The sequence below is a fragment of the Pithys albifrons genome, chromosome Z (genome assembly GCF_047495875.1).
Source record: "Pithys albifrons albifrons isolate INPA30051 chromosome Z, PitAlb_v1, whole genome shotgun sequence".
Classification (NCBI taxonomy): domain Eukaryota; kingdom Metazoa; phylum Chordata; class Aves; order Passeriformes; family Thamnophilidae; genus Pithys; species Pithys albifrons.
Genome location: NC_092497.1, coordinates 26,986,450 through 26,995,227, shown reverse-complemented (window position 1 = coordinate 26,995,227; position 8,778 = coordinate 26,986,450).

The following is an 8,778-nucleotide window of genomic DNA, read 5'->3' as shown; positions in this document are numbered from 1 at the left end:
GGTGAATCTTTCATAATCTGATGTCAGATTATCTCATTCTATGCAACTAAAAACATAGGGATATGCTACTTCACACAGTGTCAGGAAAAACTTCAAGCAGGCAGAGTTATCACCATGAGTGAAAAAATGAAATTGTAGACTAATGTTTCATAATCTATTGCTTAGCAACACCTGAATTATGGCTATAAGAAATGCTCAGTGAAAAATGAGATCCACAAAGAGATTCACATACAGGGCTTATAAGGATGCCCAGAGTATGAAGAAAACAGGGCAATAATCCTGTAAGCAGGTGTCCAGATGAAGTACTGATCTTCCTTGTACTCTAAGAAATATGGAACCTGTTGATGTTAATCAGAGCAGAATGACTGGATGAAGGTACAGGTCATCTGTTGGGGAAAAAAGTACACAGCCAGATAGACTCTTGTGTGTGCAAAACATGTGCATGCACTGTGCAAAGCAGTGGTGGTACTGGTGAGAGGAGAGACAGAAGAAAAGGTAACTCCATAGTCCATGCTAACAAACCACAACGGTTATTCCCTTGAATGTGCTCACTGGAGATGCTATATTTGTGCTCAAGTGACAAAGAGTACCCAAAGTGTCTCTGCTGCTTTTTGCACAGCAGTTAGTACTAGATAGCTTTGGCTGAATACATCTTAGAGCACATGTAGAATAAGAATGCTCGTGTAGCTACCATGGGAAAAAGACACAAGAAATTAACTTGGACCAATGTAAATCTTTGGCCTGGTTTACATTGGTCTGAGAACTAAGTCAGGTCACAGTTAAACTGTTCTGCCTAAGCCAGTTTTGTAGATGGGCCAATCTGTATTTTAACACTGTTGAAAACAAAGCTGGCCTAGCCTATCCCAGGACATAATTTAACATGCTCTCTGAACTAGTTGAAACATGTTTCTCCTAGTATTTGTATGACTGCATAGATAGGATCTTTGGAGTGTTGCTAAATATCATGATCCTATCACAAATCACAAGATAATTGGCCCTCTTCTCAAAGCCTCAGCTTCTAGAATCATGTGAAATTGGTAATCTTAGGGTTGGTTTTGTTGTTTATTTGTTTGTTTGGTTTTAATAAAAAGTCTGAAAGAATGACTGTGGAATTAAAGTGTAGCCTTGCAAAACAGAAATAATTTTCTGTTTTGTTTTTAATATTTTAAATATTTTTATCTCTAGAATTGTAAGTGTCACATTTGACTCCAAAAACATTAGGGTAGCAACAACTTCTTTGTTCAACTCAAATCCAGCTTGCTATGCAGAGAGCACTGCCATTTTAACTGAATGAATTTCACCTTGCACTTTATTCAAATTGGTTTGGCTTCTGTGTTGAGACAAGTTCTTGGAACATTGAACGTATAGCAGACTTTATAATACAGGGTTATTGACATTTAAATGTTTTACAGGCATAGCTATGTAGCTAAAGCCTCTTCCAGATTACCCTAGCAGCATCAGCAAGAGTTCTAATGCTGGAAAAGTTGTACCCGTAAAATAATCCAGTTACCAGTGCCGATTATTTCATTTGGGAGATAGAAATATGTTAGTATCAGCTGCATCTACACTAGCAGGGTTTGCCAGAACAGATATCTTGACAAGCCTTTTAAATGCAAACAAGCAGTACATTCCTGCAGCACAGTCTGAGATCTCATTTTTAATGCTATATAAGCAGCTGTGTCTTGGGCTTTTGCCTTGTTAAACTCTTTTTAACACATTATTTTGTTCAACTGCTAAATAAACAGCATGGGGTTAAATGTATTAGTGTAATTTATCTTCTTGCCTTCCTAATTTACACTTTGAATGAATTAATTAGGATGATCTAATTAACGATGCACAATAGCAGTACCAGTGCCAGAGCTCTCCCAGGGGTGTGGGGTTGGAAACACCCCTCAGTCCCCTGCACCTGCTTTTCTTATCATTTGCCTTTGATGGCTGTCTTCAGGCTGGCCTGCAAACAGAGGTTTGGGTGGATACAGCACAATGTGTTATAATGCTTATTTAGTGCCAGAGACATACTAAAAGTGTTTGGTGGGAGGTCAACATTCAGTATTTCTTAGCAACAATTACACCACTTTGTCCACTAGTTCTGATGGTAAGACACCCTCTTTGTTATGTTTTCCTTTTCTCACCTCTGTGTATGTTTATTTTTCAAAAGGATTACATTCAGTCAGGCTGGCCCTTAAATGTCATTCCTTCATGGAATGAAGAAAAGAAAATACTTGCTGCTGTCTAAATCAGTAACACTAAGGGGCAAATACTGGTGTATGCGACATGCAACTTCTCCTCTCTGAAATGTCAGTGTGATAAATTGTTGTGGGGTGTGAGTCCCTTGTCACTTTTAAAGTATATGAACAGTAGCCCATTTGAAGTCAATGAGTTATGCTATCATCTTATACAAAAAGATAAGAAATATCAGGCCTCAGTTTCCATTTAGGAGTGAATATGTTTTGTAAAAAAGATTTTCACAAGGGTCAATTTGTCTGTAAATAATGCTATAAATACTCATGTCTCAGGTGAGAAAAATTTTTACTTAAGGCTTCTTGATCCTTAGGAGAAACCCTTGTAAAATCTGACTGTTGCATCTAGTCCAGAATTTACTGTTTCAGCAGTAAGGACTTAAAAAGAAAAGTAGTATTGAGGAAAAAAATATGTCTCTGACTATAAGGGGAAGACTTCTCTTTTGTATGTAATTCCTCCACTCATCCTATCATTTTTGATTTTATCTTGCTCTCTAATTACTTCCAAAAAAAGTCTCTGCTACCTGACATTTATTACCTAGTCCACATTGCTTGTTCTACCTCTTTGCAAGAAAAGTTCCAATTATTACTGATATGCAAGCCACTTCCCGAAGATCTGTGGATTGGCACAGGACTGGGAGTTCCACCAGAGAGTGAGTGGTTGGTGCCATTTCTGCCATCACTTATGGTGACATTAGGCAAAAGTCTTAGTACCTCATTCATATGTTCATTGTCTGGAGATTTCAGTTCGCTGTGCATTCCTTTGCTGGCTATTCCCGTCTCTTAACAATCACTCCACACAGCGGCAGTTTTTTGCCTCTTTACAGGAGCAATCTCCAGACACTGCAGCCTCCAGCCCTTGCAGCGGCTTCCCTTCTCTCTTGCTAAGTAGCAGTGGCCCCCAGTGGTCACAGCTAAACTGGCTTCTTACTTCAGGTTTTACCACTGTGCACTGAAAAGCCACCATGCTGTACCAGAAACTTCACATAAGGACTTGTGTGAATTTTCTACATATTCCACTTCTGCAGGGACCACGGTCTGGTTTCTCCTGACCCCCACCTCGAACTGACCAACACTCATGGGGCTCTGAGAATAGGGCTCTGCCTTATATTATTCATTAAAATGTTTAGTCTTCAAGAAAGAACTAGGTTCTTAAAATAGAACAGCTTGTCATCTAGGGAAGCCCCTAAATGATGGAGACATTTTGCTTGTCTTCATCTTTTATTTTAGTATTAAAAGCAAAAAGATAAAAATGTACTCATGCAAACAATTGCTTTGGCATTTTAAGGACAGAAATACACATCTAAGTAGCTATCCCTTACATGCATGACTAGCATTACACAGTTAAATACAAGGTATCTAAGGACTTTTAATACCTAAGGACTATTTAAGTAGTTTAGTGAATGTATTTAAGGGCAAGGATTTCTGATACTGGGTGAGAGTATATAGACTTTTTTGCAACTCTGAGTCACTGAAGTCTGAAAACACAAACATCTATGTATAAAAAAAAAAAAAACAAACCAAAAAACCAAACCCCTGGCTACTTGTTTCACTGTTCCACTCACTTAGGTGATATTCTGTCCTTAAGTCAGAATGGAACGAGCTTTTATTTTCTTTAGACCTGGTGAAGAAATCAAGCCATACACAGACAGATGCCAGAAAAAAATAAGGCATTGCATGGGGACTGAAATACAGCAAAGCACTTAGGGGGATAAAAGCAAACGTGAGAGAAAACCTTTTTTTGTTCCATCTGTTTTTCAACACTCAGGAGACCTTGAATTAATTTGTCCTTATGGATGGATATACATAGGTCGATCAGGACCTTAGGTATAAGTCTGGATTGCTCACCTGTCAAAAGTCTATGTCTCAATGCTACTATTATCCATTGTACCAAATTATAATGAGAGCAAACAAATTTCTTGCAGTCATGCTTGCCATTATCATATACACAAGAGGCTGTGAGGTGACGGAAATTGGTCCACAGAACCAAAAAAAATTGTAGAGTGTGTATTGTTTCCAATATTAAAAGCTTGATGATAAGAATACATGAGAAATTTGGTAGCTTTACATGGTTTGTTGGAGACCATTGCTTTAAGGAGAAAGAGTACAGAATTCTCTGGTTTTAATGGGTTTAGGACAGATCCAGACACGTATATTAAAGCAAGCTTGTTTGTGTAAGTATGACTTTATTAATTTTCCTGCTCCGCATTTCACCACAAACATCTGGAACAGCATTATTAGTAGTTTTGAAGTCACATTAATTCTGGATGTTCTCAAATAGGATTTTTGCAGATGCTTCAGAACACTTAAAGGAACAGTTTTGAAGCCTCTTGGCAGAACATGAGAAGGTTAAAACGGACTCAGTTACCTAGTCTTAATCTGTGAAGTTTGATGGTTACGACGGCTAAGTAATCTGATTCCAAACTTTTTAACAAAATTAAATGTGTCCTATGGAGCTGGTATTTCTGTGGTTTAGATCAAACTTTTGAACATGTTGCCTACAGCAGGGCTTGTTTCCCAAGCATTATGTGCACAAATAGCCTCAGTATCCTCATCAGACTGTGTCTGTCTAAGGAGGACTTAAAAGGACACATTTACTTGTTTTAAAAGGCTTGTTTATGTGCTCTCGCAAAGCCTTTATTTGAGACTTTATTGTTCTTGTGTACAAAGGAAACCAGAGAACTGGATGCTGCCACAGAGCCCGTGTATTACACAAAGGTTTAAAATCCTTCATGGTGTTGGTTTGAATTGTTTTATCTTTTTTTGTGAGCAAGCTTTTGTAGAAGATTAATTCACTGTTGGTGCAGTGTGGTGCATTTAGGTGTGCAGCAAAACTTTAAAAAAATAAAATGAGCTTTTGAGTGAAGAAATGTTGTATAATAAGAAAAGCCTTGAAAGTTACACTTTCAACAGTAAGAGGAAACCAGATTTCTTAGGTGAATTGTATTCCAAAAAAGCCAATTACTTCTTTGCTTTAAATATTAATTTTGATGATTTAGTTAAGCCAAGTTAAGTTCAAGGACTTAAACTTGGAATAATGTGTAGAATGAGCAAAGCTTCAAAATTTTCTTACTACAGTCAATGTGGCATTTAATGCTAGTTATTGATTTGTGTTTTCAAAGCTCTGCTTCATTTTAGGCAATGGAGTTCAATTAAAGATTTGATTGCTGCTGAAAGTAGTAAAAATGAAACTCGATTCTTTATTTGAGTTAAACATTTTCTGGCAGTTTCCCAACCTCCAGGGCATGTCTGAACATGTTTTTACTTTCCTACCTGAAGAAGGAGTCACTTGGCATGTCAATGTATGTATATTTTGGCTTAAAGAAAAGAGAGTAGTTTGGAAATATAAAAGACAGAAGATGTCTTTTGTAATAAGTCGTGTGTTTTAAGATGTAAAAGAGGTAATACATTAAATTAGAAAGAATTTGAGGTGCATAGTTGGAAGATGGCTGACTGATTACTTGAGCTTTCTTAAAGAAAGCTATTTAAGGTTTCAGTTAACAGGTAATTTCCTTTTTAGAACATACTTTCATCTGTATGTGAGCTTACAGTTTTGTTCAAATAGAATAACAAAGCCTGGTGACTCATCACATCCAAATAATTGATTGGATTTTCCTTAAAGAGTAATGCAAATTCAGCTGTGGAAGCAATTCTATCCTGTGATGGCTAAAAGAATAGAAGATTTCTACTAGTACATTCCCTAGACATCTTTGTAATTCATTCCTTATTTTGATAAACCACACATATCATAAGTATTCTGGGTAGAAAAATGTTTGGAAGGTTTTGTCATATCACAATAAACAGAAGCAGAGACTGACAGCCTTATACAGTGGCCCACACACAGCAGTTGTCAAGCATACATAAATGGATTTTGTAGTTCAAAAGTAATAGTTTAGCAAAATACTTGGGCAGGTCCTCAGTAGTTGTGTACCTGCCCATACACTTAGAGCACACACACGCTCATGCACACACAGAGTCATGGTATGCACAAGCCCAGCCAGAACTTGTGTGTGTACATGTGTAGTTGCATTTTCCCATCTAGAAACATAAAAATGAAATTTATGGACAACCAATAATATAAAAATTCATCAGATTTGGAAATTTGACATAAAAAAATCTCAAGCAAATTTTACATGTTAATTGCTCGTGTGAATATTGGAAGTAGGTGAAAATCTCGATAAACATTAATAGGACTGCCAGCTTTTCATGCAAATGAAAGTTGCATTCGCATGCAAATAGAACCCTAAGATTTGTCTGGAGTATTACCTAAGCTCCTGTGATTCAGATACTTTAGAAAAACCACCCATTTGTTTTCTGCTCAAGTACATTTCAAGAAACTTCCCATCTGCTGGAGGTCTTTGAGATTCCATTATATTAAATGGGGAAAAATCTGAGAGGTATAAAATGTCAGACTAAATTTGTAAATGGTTTCATCAGATGCCATTGATTTTTCCAGATCACAGTCAGCTCAAAAGAAAAAAATAGAAATATTTCAAACAAACAGAAAAACCTAAACAAAAATCCAAACCAGAAAAAAAAAAACTCCACCAACTTATTCTCCTCTATGATTGACACAACCGATTTCATTCAGTTTTTATAAAATCAATAAATAATATTAATTCATGCTGCTTCTCTGAAAAGTGTTGTAAAGATGTGTTTCTGCAAGAGAGTTGTCTTAGAGCAAAACAGTTGCAAATTTTCTAGGCTTCCTACATGTTATTTCCCACCAAAGAGCATTAACACATGAACCTCTGAAACATGCATTAAGTAATGTGATGTGGTTTAGCTTTATCACACTAATGCATCTCAATAAACAGACTGTAGAAATGAAAACATATTTAAAACACAGGACTTCCAGCCCCTCCAAATATAAAGCTTAAAATTTTGTCCATGATCTTTAGAATAAATTGAATCAAGGACAAATCTTTAGACTCCTTAATTTTTCCTTTTAGTATAGCTCAAAGAAAAAAATTCTGTCCAATATTTTAAGGAACCAAAAGAAAAGGATAGTTTAATAATTTGTTACTTCAACAAGGCTCGTAGGAGGAAGAAATCTCTTTAAATCTTCACTCTTCTCCCACTGTTATAATTACAGCATCTACTGCTGTGGAATAGCCATCACTTTCAACTATGTACTTGCTACGTACAATAATTTAGACACTTCTTTTTAAACTGCAACCATTGTAACTTCCGGGCAGATGTTTGCAGCCTTCTCTCCCACTCTCCTTGCAGTGAGGTGGCAGATGCCTGATCTAAGTCAGTACCTTTGCAGGCAGGGCAGGTCATGAAATTCCTCCCTGCCTGATGAAGAGACAAGCACATGGCACCAGGCAAGGCAAGACACTGCTCAAATCTAATGAGAAATCATGTTAAGCTCACTGTTCGGGGAATACCTTATCATGAACAAACATAAGATATCTGAAAAAGGAACAAGTATATCCTGGCTTCATTGAAGAGAGTAGACGAATGATTGGAGATGTGGTTTTGTCTCCCTAATTATTACAGAGTTAAACAATTATGTTTACTGAAACAGAAATGCATTTCTATTCCCTAGGCTCACAAATATAAAACAATTTCCCCTCTTCCCTTTTTAAATACATCCCTTACCCCTCTTTTCTTGTTACTTATGGTACAATTACTTATACTTTATTGATAAATACATGACAGTAATATTTTTTCCTTTCTTGTTTTCTGCATATATTTTTTTTCTCTTTGCACATTCATGTCTTGCTCCATCTTTGCACAGTGCATTCAGGCTGTGTGTGCTTCAACAACATACACACATCAGCCTGTATGTTAACAACATATATTTCTCTTAGCTGCCCTCCTAGCTTACTAGCATTTGTCTATAAAGGTAAAAAGAGCTGCAGAGAGAGGAGACTGCCAATTGCATAGCCAAAATATACTCAGTCACACCCTGGCAATGGACTGATTCTGGAAGGATTGCACAGATTCCACACTGATAGGTTTTGGTACCACATGCCCTATCTGATCCACTTAACTTCAGTATATTCCACAGCCATGAAAAATAGGTCTGACCTGTTAGTGCCTGCAGGCATAGTTATCCATCCCACCCTGATCTGAACCAACAGATTAACTCAGAGTTTCTGAAGCACATTTTTTCAACATTATTCATTTAAGACTAAAACCCAGCTCCTGGGAAGTCAATGGGAGTTTGCTAGTGCTCCCATGTTCAATGCCTCTGCAATGTAATTTGTTGGCTTCCTAAGCAGGAACTGCCAATCATACGGTATTACACAGTCATTTTTTTAGGCATCCAACCACGCTTTGAGAGAAGCAGAGCCAAGTTACCATTTGCCTTTGTTGGCAACAGAATTGGGTGCCTTCAGCAAACCACCAAATTCTCTACATGTTTCTTTTCTTGGAAGACACACCTCTAAATGACTTCAAATCATTCTGACTTCTGAACTGAAAAAAACCCAAAAACACTGTGCCACCTTGTATATGTAGTATCTGCAAGCCTACTTCCTGACTTTTCCCACTCTTTCAGGGCCTAAGTGTTTTCCCATTTCCTTTT